Source organism: Podarcis muralis, chromosome 4 (genome assembly GCF_964188315.1).
Source record: "Podarcis muralis chromosome 4, rPodMur119.hap1.1, whole genome shotgun sequence".
NCBI classification, from domain to species: Eukaryota; Metazoa; Chordata; class Lepidosauria; order Squamata; family Lacertidae; genus Podarcis; species Podarcis muralis.
The window spans coordinates 74,417,522-74,436,067 of record NC_135658.1 but is presented as its reverse complement, the minus strand read 5'-3'; the positions used below and the strand labels follow the sequence as shown (position 1 = coordinate 74,436,067).

The 18,546-nt window shown below is 44.5% G+C and overlaps 1 protein-coding gene across 4 annotated transcripts in view; it reads right to left on the bottom strand.

Annotated features, from left to right (window-relative positions):
- Nucleotides 1-9,065, bottom strand: part of UBE3A (ubiquitin protein ligase E3A) — a 39,212-nt gene extending 30,147 nt beyond the window's left edge. For 2 of the 4 annotated variants that reach the window (XM_028727840.2, XM_028727838.2), the window contains exons 1-3: nt 8,526-9,065; nt 6,980-7,094; nt 1,318-1,385 (exon numbers count right to left, since the gene is read on the bottom strand). The gene's annotated coding sequence lies outside the window, so the exon portion shown is untranslated. The remainder of the gene's footprint in view (nt 1-1,317; nt 1,386-6,979; nt 7,095-8,525) is intronic. The other 2 variants (XM_028727842.2, XM_028727839.2) reach the window with 1 other exon arrangement.
- Nucleotides 9,066-18,546: the final 9,481 nt, after the last annotated feature.

The following is an 18,546-nucleotide window of genomic DNA, read 5'->3' as shown; positions in this document are numbered from 1 at the left end:
GAGGCATGCAACGCACACCTCCAAATCTCAAGCTGAGTGTTTAGAATGAAATTGTGCAAGGAATGAATGCATGGTCAATAGTGATCAACCTTGCCCATATTATTAAAGTTGGGAGCAACTTTCTGGACAGCAAAGCAGGTGGGCTGACCCAGAGATGCTGTGAGTGCAAGTGCAGCTGAGCAGTCACTGGCTGCCACCCGAGGTTCCAATCTCAGAAATCATCCAAGAACTGACAGATTATGCATGTGAAAGCAGCATAACAGACAAAGAACAGTTCAAAAGTAAATTCAGCTAGAAGTCAGCTTTCATAATCAGCGTCATTCCAACATAATTTTCCTTTCACATAATAGCTGATATTGGGTGCAAAGTACAATTTTCACAGTTAAGACCACCAGTAATTTACTGTCTGCAAACAGCATTCGCTTGCAAAGGCTGCCTATTCATTTCGGTTGGGAGTGGGCTGGAAGGGGCACCTACAAACAGGCTTTCAATATGGAGAATGCAACCCTGTAAAGGAGATATAGCTGTCTTGCTCTCTACTTAGGTGTCTTATCTTATTTCTCTTGTTCACAAACTAGTGCACAAAGGAAATAATTTGGTAAGACTTCACGATTCCTACTATACCAAATTAAAAGCTGCTGTTGTACTGGATATTTTAAAACCCCACCAACAGCAAGCAGCATGTCTGAATTTCAGCATGTATTTCATCATGCAACAATAAAATCAGAGTGCAGTTAAAACTAGATTGCTTTGTGGTTTTTCTGTGCTCCTTCTCCACCTGAAACCAGACTAAAACTGGTTACTTAATATAAGATGTTAAAATAAAGTGAATTAGGACTGTTTCCAGGAACGTGGTAGCAACATGAGATTTTTGACATTTAGCCAATTGACAAAAAGGTGATACTGGAACAGAATAATGCCAGATGAGCTGTCAAAAGTGTTCACACTTACAAAAGGTATGCCATTCATTATGCATACTAAAAGTTCATTCAGCAGTTAAGGTAAGACAAAAGCTGATCCAATTTATATTCTGTCCACAAGCAACTAGCATACAGTAGACAAGTTATTCTTGGTTTGTGGAGCAACTTGCAGGCTACATCATTCATATGGTTAGCCTGCTAATTAATGGAAACTGCAAATTTTCAAAAGACCATAGCACATGATATGGCAATCAAGTACTCAAATATTCAGCGCTTTATAATACCTTCATAAATATTGTTTTCTTTCATAAATTTGTTCTCTGTAAGGCAGTTTTATTAAGAGAAATTATTTCTGCTGATAAAAACACAATATCTAAGATACAACTATTCTACATACCATGTTCTTCCAGTACTTCAGCAGGTTGCTCTTGCACGTTGCCAAACGGTCTTCAGTTGGCTGCGGACCTAGAATACAATATCTTACTTCAGTTTTTTTAATCAGTTATATAAAGATTAAGATCATCTAATGCATAAAATCTACATGATGCTCTTTTAGAAGTTCATTTGTGCTGTACTATTTACTGCACTCAGGATGAATAAAAATGATTGTAAAAAAACCCACACATCTAAAAAAATGAATTGGATTTTTACTCTTGTAAATGGTTTTTAAGTACTGAAAGTTTCTTATTTTCTAAAAACAGCCTGCTTAAAATTAAATGTAGAACCAAGAATGTTACGCCGGTGTTTATAATTTCTTAAAACAAGAAAAATGGTCACTTGTCATGAACACTGGCCTGGTTCACATGTCACATTAAAACAGAGACAAAATGGCCTGGTTTCCTGTGAAGAACCGGCATGCTTCTGCTCATGGTTTGTTTGAACAGAAACAAACCATGAGCTTAGATTCGGATGATACAACAAGTCAGACCATGCTTTGTTTCCTGACAGTAGCAGGAGTGGGAGAGAATCAAACTGCCTGCAATTTCAGCAGCTTCTACCAGCATGCTGCTTGTTCACATTAAACCGTAGCTTAAAGTAACTACAACAAAGGGTTATAGCTCAGTGGTTGCAAGCACATGCTTTGCATTCAAAAGATTCCAGGTTCAATCCCCAGTATCTCTGGGTATGGCCGCAAGAGATCCCTCTCTGAAACCTAGCAGAGTCACTGCCAGGAGACTATACTAAGTCAGATGGACCAATGATCTGACTCTAATTCATAGCAAAGTTCTTTGTACGAAATAAAGGTGAACAATGTTTTATAAAACTTGTCTGATTTTGAGGTTGAGTTTTCTTTTTGATTATATGTTTGTTATGCAAATGACAAATGAGCCCTTGTTAAAAGAGAGAGAAAATACTATCTTCTTCCTCACTAGATCATCATGAAGTACAGTGGTACCTTGGGTTATAGACGCTTCAGGTTACAGACTCCGCTAACTCAGAAATAGTACCTCGGGTTAAGAACTTTGCTTCAGGATGAGAACAGAAATTGTGCGGCAGCGGTGTGAGACCCCATTAGCTAAAGTGGTACCTCAGGTTAAGAACAGTTTCAGGTTAAGAACAGACCTCTGAAACAAATTAAGATCTTAATCAGAGGTACCACTGTATACCTGAGTGCACTTGCATTTTCCTATTTTTAAAGCTCTGTATCTGAGAACAGTGATTTCGCTCAGATCTCATTATGAACATTTATAAACAAGTACACAATACCGGCTAGGGCATCTCTGTGGCCTACCTGGAGGGAGGTTGGAGCTGTACAGATGCATGAGCAGGAATGCTGGATTGGCTCTGCTGGTGCATCTGTGCAGCCCCAGGCACACCAATGCCTTGCTCAGTCCAGCCTAGATGTTGGGAGAGGGGCTGCGCCATACCACACTGGTCACTGCTAGAAGTACACTTCCAGCTTCTGGGAAATTTGGAGGGCTTAGCTTTTTAAACAAAGGCCACATTCTCATGTCACACTAAACTAAGGCTCGCCACAATATGCATGAATCGGAATAACCCTGTGCATGTTTCACATCATGTGGTTCTCCCACGCTCCCCTGTGTAACCAGAACAACAACTTCAGAGGCATTTACTTTCAGTTTCCATTAAACTCAACTTGTCATTCTGGTTGAACCCAGAATTGTGGTTTAACACCAACTATGGTCAGTTTCAAAGTAAGCCAATTTCAAACCATCAGTTATTAAGTCAGCTTATACAGAAAATGACCACAGTTAGTGATAAAAGATGATCCCAGGTTCAGACAAAATGACAAGCACAGCTTAAGGGGAAATGAAAGTAAAAGCTTCTCCTTCCAAATGCATGAGAGGACAAGACACAGGCATCTAAGGATTGATTGGGCTTGCTTTACTTTTTGCATTTCGTGGTTTAGCCTGATGTGCAAATGTGGCCAAAGACATATGGGCCAAAATGTCCATATTTATTTAGAAAATGTATATCACAGGATTCATCACAAGACCCCAGGGAAAATTACAATTCTAAAAAGAGTGAGCACAAGTTTGGGGTTGTTCGCTGCTTTATGTTTCTGGGGTTCACAAGGCAATAGAGTTAGGCAATATAGAGAAGGAGTGGAAGTAAAACAGAAAGAAGCAACCTGGATACAAAGTCTAACCCTCCATATAGTGCTCTATTCATTTACAGCAAATATGACTAAGCAACTACATTAGCCAATTAGTATACAGCACAGTTTAGGAAAAATATTGTCAATGAGGGATTAGATTTAACTCTTCAATTATCCCACTGCAACGCTGAAGTATTATACCTGAAAGCTACCTGGAAGAATAAGTTGCAGTTTTACAAACTTTAGAAATAAAGCGTAAGAGTAATGAAATTCACACAGGAGGAAACCCAGCAAGTTGATCACTCAGGAACAAAAAACCCTAAAATGCCCGGGCAAATAGGCATGTTTTGACTTGTTATTGGCACCAGTCACATATCTAAGTGAAGGACATCCCACAAACAGGGTACTACCGTGTCACCTCCTAGGAAATTTCTCCTGGTGGTAAGCAGAAGAGAAGGGAGAGTAATAGGTGAATTGTTCATTTTAGAATTAAATTGATTATAGACATCTGAGGACAGGCCAGAGAGATTTTGGATCTTGTCCGTTTTCACACACTAACAACACATCCTTGTAGAATTCTATCCATGACATTTTATCTGCACAATCAGAACGAATTTCAGGAACCAAAAAGTCGTATTGAAAAATACAACTTTTGAGTTGGCCGGCCCCCAAAATGGCAACTACACATACTGTTTTGGCAAGTGTAACCCTGATTTAAGGAGCCATTTGGCTTATACAGATGCTTCAGGTTGTTCATTTTCGAGTTACAGACGCACTGAAACCCAGAAGTACTGGAACGGGTTACTTCTGGGTTTTGGCGCATGCGCAGAAATGCTAAATAGCGCTTCGCGCAGAAGCGCCAAATCGCAACCCGCGTGTGCGCAGACACGGTGCTGTGGGTGGCGAACGTGCCTCCCGCATGGATTACGTTGGCATGGATTATGTTCCTATTAGCAGAACATTCATTCTAGTGGGTAACTGCCTAATGGCGTTTCTCTAGAACACTCAAACATCAGCAAATGAAGCAGACAGCACATTTGTGGGCAAAACTGCACATAGATACACAAAACACCAGAAGGAGACTGAAGAACTTAATTTACAACAGAAATATTATTTGCATTATTCTGCATATTTACTCTAAACTGCTTTGCGTCTAAGATAAAACCAGATAAACTTTTCTAAATAAAAATGGCATACTGGATACCTTACCCCTGAAAATAAAGTTAAAATCCAACTATGTTTTTTTAAAAAAAACCCAGCAGAGAAAACAATTAAACCCTTTGTCACACAAACTTATTAAGGAAACACAGGAGTTCAGAAATTGTCTAACATTTTGTACCAATCTCAATTTTTCTATACATAAAACAAAACCAAGCCTTTATGTTTCTGCAGCTTCCAGTAACAGCCTAGTTAGCACATAATGCTACACCATTGTTTGTTTACTCTAACTGTGGTTTTGTTTTAATATGTGAAACCAGCCCAGCAAACTATGGCTTGTTTTAACTATGGTTTGTCATCCTCTCAAAGCCCAACAGAGTTGCTTAACCATTAATTGTTTGGCTGTCGTAACTAGCTGCTTGCCAAGCTACAAAGGCACAAGGCAAGAGCAGCTGGAAAACAAACCAAGTTATGGAGAAAGAAGCCATGGCTTGTTCGCTCATCTGCTAGAAAATTTGTGGCCTGTTTTAGTGTTATGTGCGATCACAGCCACAGTCAGGAAAGTTTAACAGAATTTGACTGTGATAAGCCCTTTTCGGGTGTTTTGATTGCCTAATATGTAAATAACACACACAAGAAGGGGTTGTGTACATCGTTTGTAAACAGTTTGGGACCCTACATGTGTGACAGCATGATGATCTAAAGCAGCAAGTATCCTCTACTCACAGTGGCTTCCCACTTCAGATCACTGATCATCTCATGCTCATGTATGGCTCTATCTTATATATCAAGAGTCGGGAACATTTAGCTCTCAAGTTGTTGCTTAACTTAAGCTCCCATCAGCTCCAGCAAGCCAGGGATGATGAGCCAACAATAAAAAGGAGGGGAGAGATATGATGGGAATGGAGAAAAGCCTTACAACAAAGGCATCTGAAAAGACGTTTAGGGCTCTTTCACAGCAAAGGAACTAATTGCACTAGATTTTTTTTCTAACATGTGGATATCAGACTATAGAACCATTTCCTTTATAGTTGCTGTGCTTAGAATAACACCCACAAATATAATATATATTGCCTTAAGTATTTTGAAGCGTGAAAATAATATTATATACCCAATCCAGCTCTAGTTGCTTGTGTCACATGTAGTAGTGACCCCCCTGAATCAGAATACATATCCCATGCATTTTATACTTTCAACAAGTACTTGCATCCACTTACGCACACATATCTCCTTTGCCTGAGAAAACTGCTCTCACTTTAGCAAGTGTTCTCTGCTTTAAGGTCCCACTTGGGTATTACTATTTTGAAGTCTGCCAGAATCAGGGCAATACATACAAGATGAAAACTGGTCACCAAATGGACTAAGGACCAGGCTTATTTTTAACTCCCTCCTACTTCAGAACCCCTCCTGATCATACAGTTAATCTTTTTTGCTACAATGGAGGGGTCATCCAAGCTAAATTACAACATCCAATAATGGTAGTGGAGATTCTATCCTTAGTGAAGAATACAGTAGATGCTCAGGTTGCAAACATGATCCGTGTGGGATGCACGTTCGCAACCTGCAGCAGCGCATCTGCGCATGCGCGATTTGGCGCTTCTGTGCATGCGCAAAGCGCAATTTAGCGCTTCTGCGCATGCACAACCACCAAAACCCGGAAGCAACCTGTTCTGGTACTTCCGGGTTTTGGCGGGTCCGTAACCCGGAAAAACGTAACCTGAGGCGTCTGTAACCTGAGGTATGACTGTACTAGGGACGGATGCAAGCCACCCGTTCCCTCCCAGAGCTATTCAACAAAGAGTGCACATTCGTCACCCTCAACCTCCCAAGAATATCTCAATAGTTGAGATTGGCGTGCCTACACCGAAACAGCTGAAGGAAAAGAAGTGGCATAGATCTGGCTGTAAGAATTTCCGTCCCTTAATCAAAAACCATGGACTATGTCTAGGGGTTGCAGTCATCAGATTCAGTAAACACTGCCACTAAAATCGACACCTGTGACACATTCATGGTATAATAACTGTGAGCAGAAAATTTCTTTAGCTTTAAATTAACTACAATATCTTACATACATCATTAGCACCAGCTTGGTGCATTTTTTCCACTCCCTTCAGTCAAATAAATATCTAGTATGGGTTTATTTCCCTGTCAGACTTGTTCCTCAACCTAACTTGTAGAGTTTTACTAAGTGCATTTGGACTTTAAAAAAACTACCACAGGGGCATACAACTGGATCAGACAGCTGGATGCATACATATCCAGCCCTTCATGAGCCACTTTGACAAGTGGGCGGGACTGCCCACCTGTCAGTCAGCTGTCATACGGTGTCAAGTGATTGTACCTTCAATCCACAGCAGCAAAGGACAAAATGGTGCACACTCTTGTGCTCCCAATTCTTCCTGCATCAGACTGAATTCAAGCTGAAGCTGCAAAGGAAGAAGTAGCTGTGGCAAGAACTGCAAAGAAAGAATCTATAAGTCAGACATGGGAAAGGTGGATGTGGCTCACCAAAAATAGCTTGGTGGGCCAACATTTTGAGGCTCAGTGGGGCTATCAGATTGACGGACTGGAGGCTCCCAGCCACTCGTCTAGCACACAGCAGCAAAGTGGTGCTGGAGTTAACCTGAGGTTGATTTTGCAATGCTTGAACGTGCTCTAAAATTGTGTTCACATTTTCCACATGTTTAGAAGAGATGTATTTTAAAAGTCAGTCATCGTTTTTACAGAACATGGAAAATAAGTCCCTTTACTGACCATTTATACTACCTTGCACAGAGGTTACCTGAGATAAGGTCCTGCTTTCTAGCTGGGAAATTTTCAGAAGTAACAGAACTGCCACTGCAGAAGCCCAAATCTGAATCCAAACAAATCTGCCCAGAGTTTGCAATTTCTTTAAAGAACATAGTTAAATGTAAACATTTGTTATGGAATATTTGTTTATAATGCTACATGAGGAACAGCTACGTTTTACGCCAATTTCAGTTTAGGCACCCGAAGAGGCGAAACGGATAGCATCAATTATCCGATTAAACTAGGGACGGAAATGTGGCTTCTAGTCACCCAATTTAAAAAAACGAAACAAAACCTTGTGGGGAAAGTGTGCAAATTTCTGATTTCTAATTCTACTCGGAAACCGTCAAGCTACACAACAGCCGCCACAAAATTCAGTTCGATGGCAACTACACACAACCAGAAGAGCCAACAGACATGCTACCCACGTGGACCGGGAGTCCCGCTCCTAACTCTTAGGGATAAATGTTGCATGCAAACGTTTGACGGAAGCCTGCTCGCAGGAGGATGAACAAAGGAAAAAGCAGGTTAGATCAGGCCAGCAGCAGCAACGGAATAACACACATCCCACCTATATAATATCATATCTTAATATATGTATGTAATATAAAACAATAGCAGAGTCCACTGCTGGGAAAACAAGGCTGCGGGCTTATCAGACCTTTGGCCCCACTCGAGGAGGCAACTTTCCCGTCTTAAAGGCCTCGATAAGCGTGTTTTGTCTGGGGCGGGCGAGCGGCGGCGGCACTTACGATGCGCAGCCAGGCCCGGCTCCCGATACGCGCGTCCGGGGGCTGCAGACACGGAGCACCCGGCACTTTTGCGCTCCCCCCCCCCAAACAAACCCGCTGCCTCCCCTCACAATGTTGCAGAAAAACACACCTGGGCAAAAAATTAAAACAGAGAGAAGCTGTGATCGGCGCTTCCCCGGCCGCCTCTCCTCCCTCGCTTCCCCGCACAAGGGCGAAAAGTGCGGCCGGGGAAGGGAAGGGGCGGCCTCCTCAATCCCACGACCCCCTCCCACACCCAGGGGGCTGCGAAGGGGAACCAAGTGCCCGGGGCGGGGAGAGGCCGCCCTTCCTCCCCCAGATACTCACCTGGCGCTGCCGCTTCCCGCCTTGGGCCCAGCAGGCGCCGCTTGCAAGCAGGCCGGGCTGCCCCCTGACAGCGCCGCCCCTCCTCTTCCGCGTCGCCTTCTGGCCTCCGCCGCCGCCTAGCCTAGGCCGCTGTGCCGGAGCGCGCAGGGTGGTGGTTGTAGCAGCCGCCGCTGAGGGCTGTGAAGGAAGGGGAAGGCGCTAGGCCCGGCCCGGCCCGGCTAGGCCTGCCTGAGAGCTGAGTGGGAAAAGGGGAAGGCCGCCTAGGCGCTCTAGGCGTGCGCGCGGCTGTCGAGATGGTCGGCGATGGCTGAGCAGGGGCCTCCGCGCTGCGCCTCCGCCCTCTCCCCCCGCTCGGGGTCACCCGGAGCCCAGCACCACCATGTTGGGAGGGAGGGAATTACGAGAGAGAGAGAGAAAGAGAGAGAGCGGCCGGGCGGGGGCAGGGAGGAGGAGTGGGGAGAGAAGAAGGGGGGGAAAGAAAAGACCAGAGGCACGGGTGTCAAGCGCGGCGCAGCTTCGGAGGACTGGCGGGGAGGGAGGGGTGGCCCAGCATGCACCGCGCGCGGGGCAGCGCGGCGCGGCGCTCTGTCTCTCTGTGTCTCTGTTTCTTTGGCGTGTTCGGCCGCTCTGCAAGGACCCCGGATCATAGAAAGAGGGAGGCAGGGGAGAGGCCTTCCCCGCCAGCAGACATGTCACGAGAGGCATCGGCTTCGCCAGCGCGTGGCCTTGTCCTTGCCATGCCCAGGTTTCTCGTCTGGCTTTGAGCGGCAGGGCAGCTCCGTGCCGCGGGGCGGAGGCAGGCGAGGGGTCTGGCAGTGGGGAGCCAGCGAGGGGAAGAAATGGAATTCCTCGGATCAATAAAATCACCCCGGACGTTCAGAAATGTTGACATTCATACAAGGGTGTGGCCACCGTTATTTGTACTCCCTCTCCTCATGGTGCAGCCGTGCTCAAAGCGGCTCAAAACAACATGCAGAATACAATAAAATAATCTCCAAGAAGTGTGCATATATTAATGCACAGCATGCAGAATGCAATAAGATAATCTCCAAGAAGTGTGCATATATTAATCTATCACTCTCCTTCCCAAGTTTTAGACATGCAGGTCAGTGAATACTGACAATTATGTTCGAGGTCTTTGTGTCCCAGTGGTGCTCTTGGGGGCTGGTAGATTCCAAGGCAGGGAGACCCAACGCTGTCAATGAAAGGCTGAGCTAGGGCAGGGCTAAGGCGGCTGGCATAGTGCCCCATTTGCCCTATGGGTCAGCCTCCACCAGCTTTCAAAAATTGCCAGGCGCATTTTGCACCTGGCTTGTGACAAAGTGAAGATGCACGGGCACTAAGATGGTGCCTGACATCTCCACCATCTAGAGGGGCATGCCTAGGGATCCTTGAATCTTGACTGTTTTCACACACTAGCAGTACAATCTGTAGAACTCCATCCGTTATATTTTTTCTGCACAATCAGAACAAATTTCAGGAACTGAAAAGTTGTATTGAAAAATATGACTTTCGAGCCATGTGGTCCCCAAATGGCAACTAGGCATTCAATTTTTGCCACAGTAATCCTGGTTCAAGGAGCCATTTGGTGTCTAGCTTATATATCTGAGTTTCTAGCTGTGTCAACACTGCTCAGGGCAGCTTTACCTTTTGGCCGTTCACAAAATTTACCTCAGACAACTAACTTGTCACATGAATGTGGACTTTCATTCAACACGTTTTGGGTTCTGACCAACACTTAATATAGCGATGTCTCTTACCCATTTATTTCTGGAAGAAATAAAGTGGCTCATGCTGTTTCAAGCTTTGGTGGAGCACTGCATTATAGTTTGAAATCGGCATCATATAGATTATTGTGGCAGAGGAGGACAGCACATCTGGAAGTTACAGGGCTTTTGCAGAAAGAAGGAAATACATTATTTCTAGGAAGACATTATGTGAGGCTCTTCATATGGTGTCACCCTGAGATGCACGCAGAGGGGAGCTTAGCAAGGGGCTTTCTGGAAAGCTTAACTTATATATAAAACTTATCACAGAACGTGGGCAGGTTCCTGACACGCAGTAGATGGTGGCTAGAATAATCTTATTATTATGGTTTGAATGCTAATAATAATATTATGCATGTTAAAAATATAAATGGAGAAAGATAGACCGATGTTGATATTTAAGCATTCATTTTTATCCCCCAAGTTTATTTACTACTGAGCTTGTAGTTTATCTCTTGCTGACAGTTCTGTCCTATTGTTACTTAGAAGCATATCCCATGGAGCTCCACAGGTCTTCCTCCCAAGTAGATGTGGGTAGAATTGCAGCCGTGGGTTAGCTGGCAATCATCATCTTGTCACATTCTGTCAGGTTAAATATGGGTTTTAGTGCCAGCAAGAATGTATAGTGAAAGGAATGGCCTGTGTAAGGTCACCTTTGAAAACAAGCCAGAGGAAAATCCATAGGCTTGTGTCCTCATATGACCTGGTGGATGACTTGCAGTACCTAAACTTTACAAGGCATTCAGAGAGCTGTTATTTATTGAAGCCGTTAAATGGAGAAAGGGAACTCCAGGATGGCATTTGTATTAGCTGGTTGTGAGTTGTTCCTGCTGAATTTAGCAGGAATAGTCATTTAAAAGTTATCTTAGGTAAAAAAGGTAAAGGGCCCCTGGACGGTTAAGTCCAGTCAAAGGCGACTATGGGGTTGTGGCCCTCATCTCACTTTCAGGCCAAGAGAGCTGGTGTTTGTCCACAGACAGATTTCTGGATCGTGTGACCAGCATGACTTAACTGCTTCTGGCACAACAGGACACCATGATGGAAGCCAGAGTGCATGGAAAAGCCGTTTACCTTCCTGCCATAGCAGTACCTATTTATTTACATGCACTGGCATGCTTTCAAACTGCTAGGTTGGCAGGAGCTGGGACAGAGCAACGGGAGCTCACCACCATCAAGTGGTTTTGAACTGCTGACCTTCCAATTGGCAATCCCAAGAGGCTCAGTGGTTTAGGCCACAGCCCCACCCATGTCCCTAACATTACCTCTAGCGCTGATGACAGTTTTGCCCCAAATGTAAGCTGAAGGGATTCTAAAACAATAGGTGTTCTTTTGTGACTGGGGACAGCAATTATGCCTTGGGAGCTATACAACCCTTTCAGTTGCAGGGGCTCACCCCCTTAGAGTCAGGGCTGGATTTAGATGAAGAGAGGCCCTAGGCTACTCCGCTTGTGAGACCCATTCCCCACCCTCACAACTAGAAGAAAATGGAAGACTGTTATAAACAAAATTGAGTGAAGCCAAGGATGGTGACGGGTATTTGAAATTCTGAAATTCACAGTTTCTCCTCTAAAGGACATAAGATATTATTGTTAAATACCTTGGTGATTTTAAAAAATGCATAAAATTAACACTGATATACATTTTTATTTTATTTTATTGCAATAACTTTGAACTTTGTAAACCTGGGCAGGCCAGGTCTTCCTGTTATATACCTGCTGGGATTGACAAGGCATCTGACCCTCACCTGAATCTCATATCTCTCCTGACGAGTGCTTTGGTCTGCAGCCACAGTGTGGAAATAAAGGATGAGATTGCCCACCAGATACCAGGCACTTTACCATTCAAATTAGGCCCCAGTGTTTTTGTTACAATCCCCTTCTCAATTAAGTAATCAATTTTAATCTAGAATTTAAATTCTCAAAACTTTCTTATTTGTTAATTCGAGCAAGTAAACTACTGCTCTCACTTCATTACAAACAGTATTTCTACCTGCAACACACTTGCAATTAACTAACTAGAAGGATTACTGTTAATAGCACCAGTTTTCCTATAACTTGACATTGCTGGATAGTTTTGATGATCTGCAAAAGTATTTTTAGTTTGCTTTCTGTTGCCACCCTGGAACTTTTCTTTATTAGTGCCACTTTGTTTTGTACAATTCCTTGCAAATGAAGGAAAACAACTTTTCTGCTTGTATATATTGATAATATAATTTTGGTTACTGAGGACAGACAAGATTGTACAAAAACAAGACTGGGTGCAGGCATGGCCAGGACTGTGACAAAGGGGACCTGTGTGCTTGCTTGCTTGATTAACAGCTGTTGGAAACGTCAATGTCCCTGCTCTCCCTTCTTATGGTCTTTGTACTGGACATGGAGAATCCAATAGAGAGCATTCCAGGTCAAGAAGGAGGGCAAGTGGGCACCCTATCTAATGACACGGCAGGAGCTACATGGAGCAGGGCCTTTTCAGTGGTGGTGCCCATTGTATGCATTGCTCTTCGCAGACCTGCTTTCTTTTGGCCTGTATTTTGGAGCTTTATAATTTAGGAAGACTTTGGAAGAACTGGTTGACAAGTCTTATCAGTCGCTGACATATGAGCAGATTTTATTTGCTGCTATTCTGAGCTTCTGGTGCACCAGGGTTTACACCAGTGTAATAGAGTTGGCCAGGATGCCAGAAGGGATACAATTTATGAGCTTTCTCCATTATCTGCACAGCAGGGGGTATTCAGTCAACAGTGCAAAGGCTGAGCTGAAGCATTCCCTGCTGGTTACCTGCTTTCAGCAATAGGGGTCGCTATTTGGTAGTACCCAATTGGTTAGCTGTCAGATTCTAGAGCTCCCTATTGGTGGCTCTTAGGTAATTCACAAAATACAAAGTCCATTAATAAAACACAGTGTTCATTCATAAAGCAGTAACATAAATCTCCATTGCTACATATTGGGCGTATATTTCAGTGGTTGAATGTACAGGTTTATGGCCATGCAGTAGCGTAGTGCTTATGCGACTGTGAACAAAAGCTGGCTGGGCTCATTGTCTCAGGGTTTGGGGGGGGGGGGGAAGAGGTGACAAACTGATTTCCAATAAGTGCCCTCCTTTATTTCCATAACAAATCCTTGAGACTGTACTCTGAATGGTGACACCAGGGACCTAGAAGGTGCAGGGTTGTCAGTCCAACCCCTGCACAGTCTCATCAGGGCTGACCTTAAGGCAATTGGAGCAATTTGGCCACTTTGGGCCCTGCAGGCCACTCCTAAGGGCACACACCAGGGCACTCTAGATGGATTTTATTTATATCTCTAAGATTTTGCAGACTTTGGCTGTGAACTGGGGCCCTACAAAAAAAATTCAAGTTGCACCCCACTGCTTCAAATTGGGCCCCACTAGCTAGCCCTGAGTCTCATAGTTGCTGGGCCTGAGTTGCCCTGCCCTTGCATGAAGTCTTGGGTTTGCAATTTTGGGAGAGGGGAGACTGCGGCACTGGGGAGTCTTGGGTTTGCAATTTTGGGATAGGGGAGACTGCCTGCTGGGGAGCAGGCAGGCTGGCGAGGCCCCCTAGATGTAGAGGCCCTAGGCTTCAGCCTATTTAGCCTATACATAAATCCGTGACTGCTTAGAGTAGAGGTAGGCAATGTGCTACATGGGGACCTCATTTAAGGTTGGTCCTAGTGTCTTCTGAAGTTGCCCCATTCTTGCATCTCATCTCATGTAGAACATTTCCGTCTCTGGCTCTGCCCCCATCATCAACTCTGTCCCCACCCACCACTGGCATGCAGCCCTTCACAAATTAATCCTGAGAAATGCAGCGTTCAATGCCAAATTAAAACTTTTAAAGTCCAATTCTCCTTCTTCCGCTCTACTCACGGATAGTTCTTTGAAGTCAAATTGTCCACAGGAAAAAGTCAGTGCTCTCCGGCAACAGCTATGCGGCTTCACTCCGTGAAAGAAGCAGTCGATTCGAAGCACCGCGCCGCTCACCCCACTTCGCTCCGGATCCCCGAAACCGGGTTTCCCCGCGAGTAGGGGAGGCGCAAGAGGTGCCCGCCGAATCCCACGCTCACAGGCTTCTCCCACCTGTGATTTTTTGTGGGTCTCCGCCTTCACCGTGGCAGCCAGACCCAATTCCCACGGGGCAAATTCCTCCCGTTCAGAGAAATTCCGCCATTATCCAGAGGCACCTACCCGCTGCCTATGTACCACCGCACAATCGAATCCCATGCAGAAAGTTGAAAATGAAACTTCAGGGGTTCCTTTCCCAACATTTCCCTTCCTTAGATTCTCACACAGGTGGAGAACGTTCCTTTGTTATGCCAACTCAGTTAGAATAACTTTCCAGGATTCCTTCCTCTGTTGGTGGGTGGTCTGTTCCTCAAAATAATCTTTAACTGTGCAACCTGAATTTGCCAACATGTGTCTGAATCCTACCCCAAAATAGAAACAGTCTGGAAATGCCCTTATAGATTAAACAAGCATTTCCAGAGGAAAACTTAACAGTTATCTGGGCGATTCTTCGCCAGCCAGTGCTGTTTCCTGGATACAACCACTTTTTCTGTTGGTTAGTGCCTTGGTAACCACTCAGTCAGAAAGCTCCCACTATTATAATTATATCTTTAGAAACAAACCGGCTATTAGACCAATCTTCTTGAACTGGAAGTAATTTTCTCCTCCAGTAATTCTTTGTAATGCACTCTCCCCAGCTCTTCATCACCATCTGTCAAGCAGGAGCTAAATTTCAGCTGGGTTGCAACCCTGCTCCAAGCAGACAACTCTCACCCAAGGCTTTCCAGGCTGTGCCTAGGAATGCAGCACAAAAGGATGAGAACAATATCAGGGTGCTTCTATGCTCTCAATACTGTTGGCAACTGCAAAGGTTTTGGGGCAGACACACTGCTGCATTTCCAATCAGTGCATGCCGTATAACTCCTGCTGAAATCCTTCTTGTAACATAAACCTTCCAGTTTACTTTTTGCTAGTTTTTCATTGCACTGTAGTATAAGATTGTCCCTCCAGATGCATATTAATAACTCAATAATATTGGGGAAGCATCGCAGAACAGCAAATAAAGCAGAATGCTGTGTGCAATATGTAAAGGTAAAGGGACCCCTGACCATTAGGTCCAGTCGTGGCTGACTCTGGGGTTGCAGCACTCATCTCGCTTAATTGGCTGAGGGAGCCGGCGTACAGCTTCCGGGTCATGTGGCCAGCATGACTAAGCCGCTTCTGGCGAACCAGAGCAACACATGGAAACACCGTTTACCTTCCTATTTATCTACTTGCACTTTGCCGTGCTTTCAAACTGCTAGGTGGGCAGGAGCAGGGACCAAGCAACAGGAGCTCACCCCGTCGCGGGGATTCGAACTGCCGACCTTCTGATCGGCAAGTCCTAGGCTCTGTGGTTTAACCCACAGCGCCACCCGCATCCCTTTTGTGTGCAATATGAATTCACCACTAATACACTATTATTGCATCAGTGGCATGCTGCAGAATACCCATGCAGAAAAAAAGAACAACCCATGAGTCTGGAGGGGCCCACAGAGTGGGAGAAGTGTTATAAATACTTCTTCCCCACCTACCACTCCTCTACAAATCACACCATCTTTCTGTTGCTTTTCAGATGTCTGGGAATCGGGAGAGACTGGAGTCTTCCGCCAAACGTAGTTTGTCAACAAGATTCCAGCTGGTGCCAAATGCAGGTGAAAATTCTGCCTCACTGCTGTGCATCTGCTGCCTTTATAATAGTGGCCGCAGGCTGGCCTTGAATGATACAGCTGACCTCATGAAAGCCGTTTTGGATGTGGTTAAGAGAATAAACATGGCAACGATGCAAATTGTGGCCCCAGGTCAGTTTTTTTTGCTCAGTGAACAGTTGTACAGTTGCCTGAGAGCCTTGCAATTATAGACAGAATCGCTGAGCTTGCAATAATATGAGTCAGGGTAAAAGTGAAGCTGTGCCACTGGGATTATATTATACCGTAACTCAGAAAGGTTGCGCTGACATTGTGCAAAGGGTGTCAGCAAGACAACCGCCTGCGACTCTGTACGAAACGGCTGAGGGTTTAGCAAATGATTCTGATCTTAAAGCTTCTTTTCTTTTTAGCAAAAGGACAAGGTGCCTTTTTATGTACAAATCACTCCGTATAAGTTACAGCTGTGATGAAAAGGTTATAACCCAGAAATATACTTCTTAAGGTAACATTTTTTAAAAAAAATATTTGTTAATAATATACTTTTTCTGAATTTTAAAAATTGGACATCAGCAAAGAAAGGTTCAGGAAATAACATTGTATACAAAAGATTCTGCAATTGTATTTAAGAGAGGAGGTAGTGCAGTGATTGAGCTTCTTGCTAAGGATAAGGAGGACATAACTTTTAAAAATCAATTCATTCACACTATTTCTCAAAAGGATGGCTGTCAAAGGTAGTGTTATCTCTGTGTGCTCCATCCTCTACTCACTTTCTGTTGCTCTTGAATCAGCTTTAGAGAAATGGCTTAGAGAAAACAGTCATTTATGGGCTGCCCCATTGGCATTGATCCGTGACAGGGCCTTTTCAGTGGTGGTTCCCTAGTTGTGGAAGGTCCTCCCTAGTGAGGTACACCCCTGTCTCTGCCATTATTCACTTTCAGAGGGAATTTGAAAACCTTGTTTATTCGGGCATTTGGTGGCTGGATAACACTGTTCCTGGCAGTTGCAAGATCGCTGGATGGAAGAATGTTTCTAAAACTATAACTCGGGCATCCCCAACCTGCGGCCCTCCAGATGTTTTGGCCTACAACTCCCATGATCCCTAGCTAAGAGGACCAGTGGTCAGGGATGATGGGAATTGTAGTCCAAAACATCTGGAGGGCCGGAGGTTGGGGATGCCTGCTATAACTGCTTTTGGATATTTTAAACTGTAATTGCTCTTGGAATGTTTTAACTGTTTTAGATGTTTCTGTTTTTAAATTGTGGATCAGTTCGCTCTCCTGGGCTTCCTTGAAAAGGTGGTCTATTCAACAAATAAACAATAAACAACAGCAAATAAATAAATAGCATTTAATAGTATCAATAAGTTGCAATTTTGCATTCATAAAAAATGTATCAAAATGCAAAAATATGGTGCTGTCCAGTGGTTCACACAAACCATTGAATGGGATTGCTGGGTGTGCTTTGACAGGACAGTTCCCCCTGCCCAGTAACTTTTGTGCAACAGATTGCATCCAATTGGTGTCACTTTGCTGATGGAAAGTGATCATCTTTGGCAGCTCATCACTCGTCCTGCAGCCCCCACCCCGCCACTCTGCTCCAGAGGGTTGCCCAAACTTTCAGGCACCAATTCGAATGCCAGTCCTTGAATGGGTACCAGTTGACTAGTACACTTTCCAGCTGGGGTTTGTGGCGGGTGTTGGGTGAATGGAGCTGACGAATGCTAGCGAGAGTCAAAGGAGATGATGCAGACATTTACTGATGCGACATCCGTACAACACTTTCAAATATCATTTGAACAGAATGTAACTCAGAATGGCTTTGGGTGACCATCTCTTGTGCTTTCTTACGGACCCTGCGCCATAAAGCATTGCCACGGGCAACAAGAACTCCTTTTTCTGCCCCTCCTTTTTGGGTTTGCACTGACACCAAGAACCCACCTCCCTAAGACAGAGCATAAGGAAGGAAAAGTATAACTCATTCCTACCTCCACCCTCTCTCCTCCCCCAAATGCTGAAGCATCTCTACACGTAGCTCACTGCACCACCCTCCCAGCCCTAGATCTATGGTCCCCGATGTGGGAAGCACCCTCAGACATCACCTGCACACCAGCCTTGACTCCCTGCCTCTACCATTTAAAAATTATTATTTTTAAAGTGAGGACTTTCGGAGGGGAGGGTTGTTTGGTTGGTGGGGTTGGCTGCTTTTTTCATCTGTGTTTTATTTGTTCTGCAATGCATGTAAAAGTTTTGTATGGGCTTTTTTTTCCCAAAGGAGGAGCTCTGAGCACCACCAGTTTTTCATCTGTGAAATGGGCACCCATCATTCTGGTGACTTATTTGTTCGGTGGCTATGGCAATAGGATAAAGAGATGCATATGAAAAGCGCCCTCACAGCAGTAGCCATTAACAATAATTTCACTAACATGACTCGTGCGTGTTCCTTTCCAGTAGTCATACATGTCGGTGTGTTGTTATTAGACACAAGGCAAAAGGCCAGTTGCTTTTGGCTAGGTTAGTGGGCTCTGTTGAACAAGCCCAGCCATGTCCTTGTCGGAGGGATACAGCA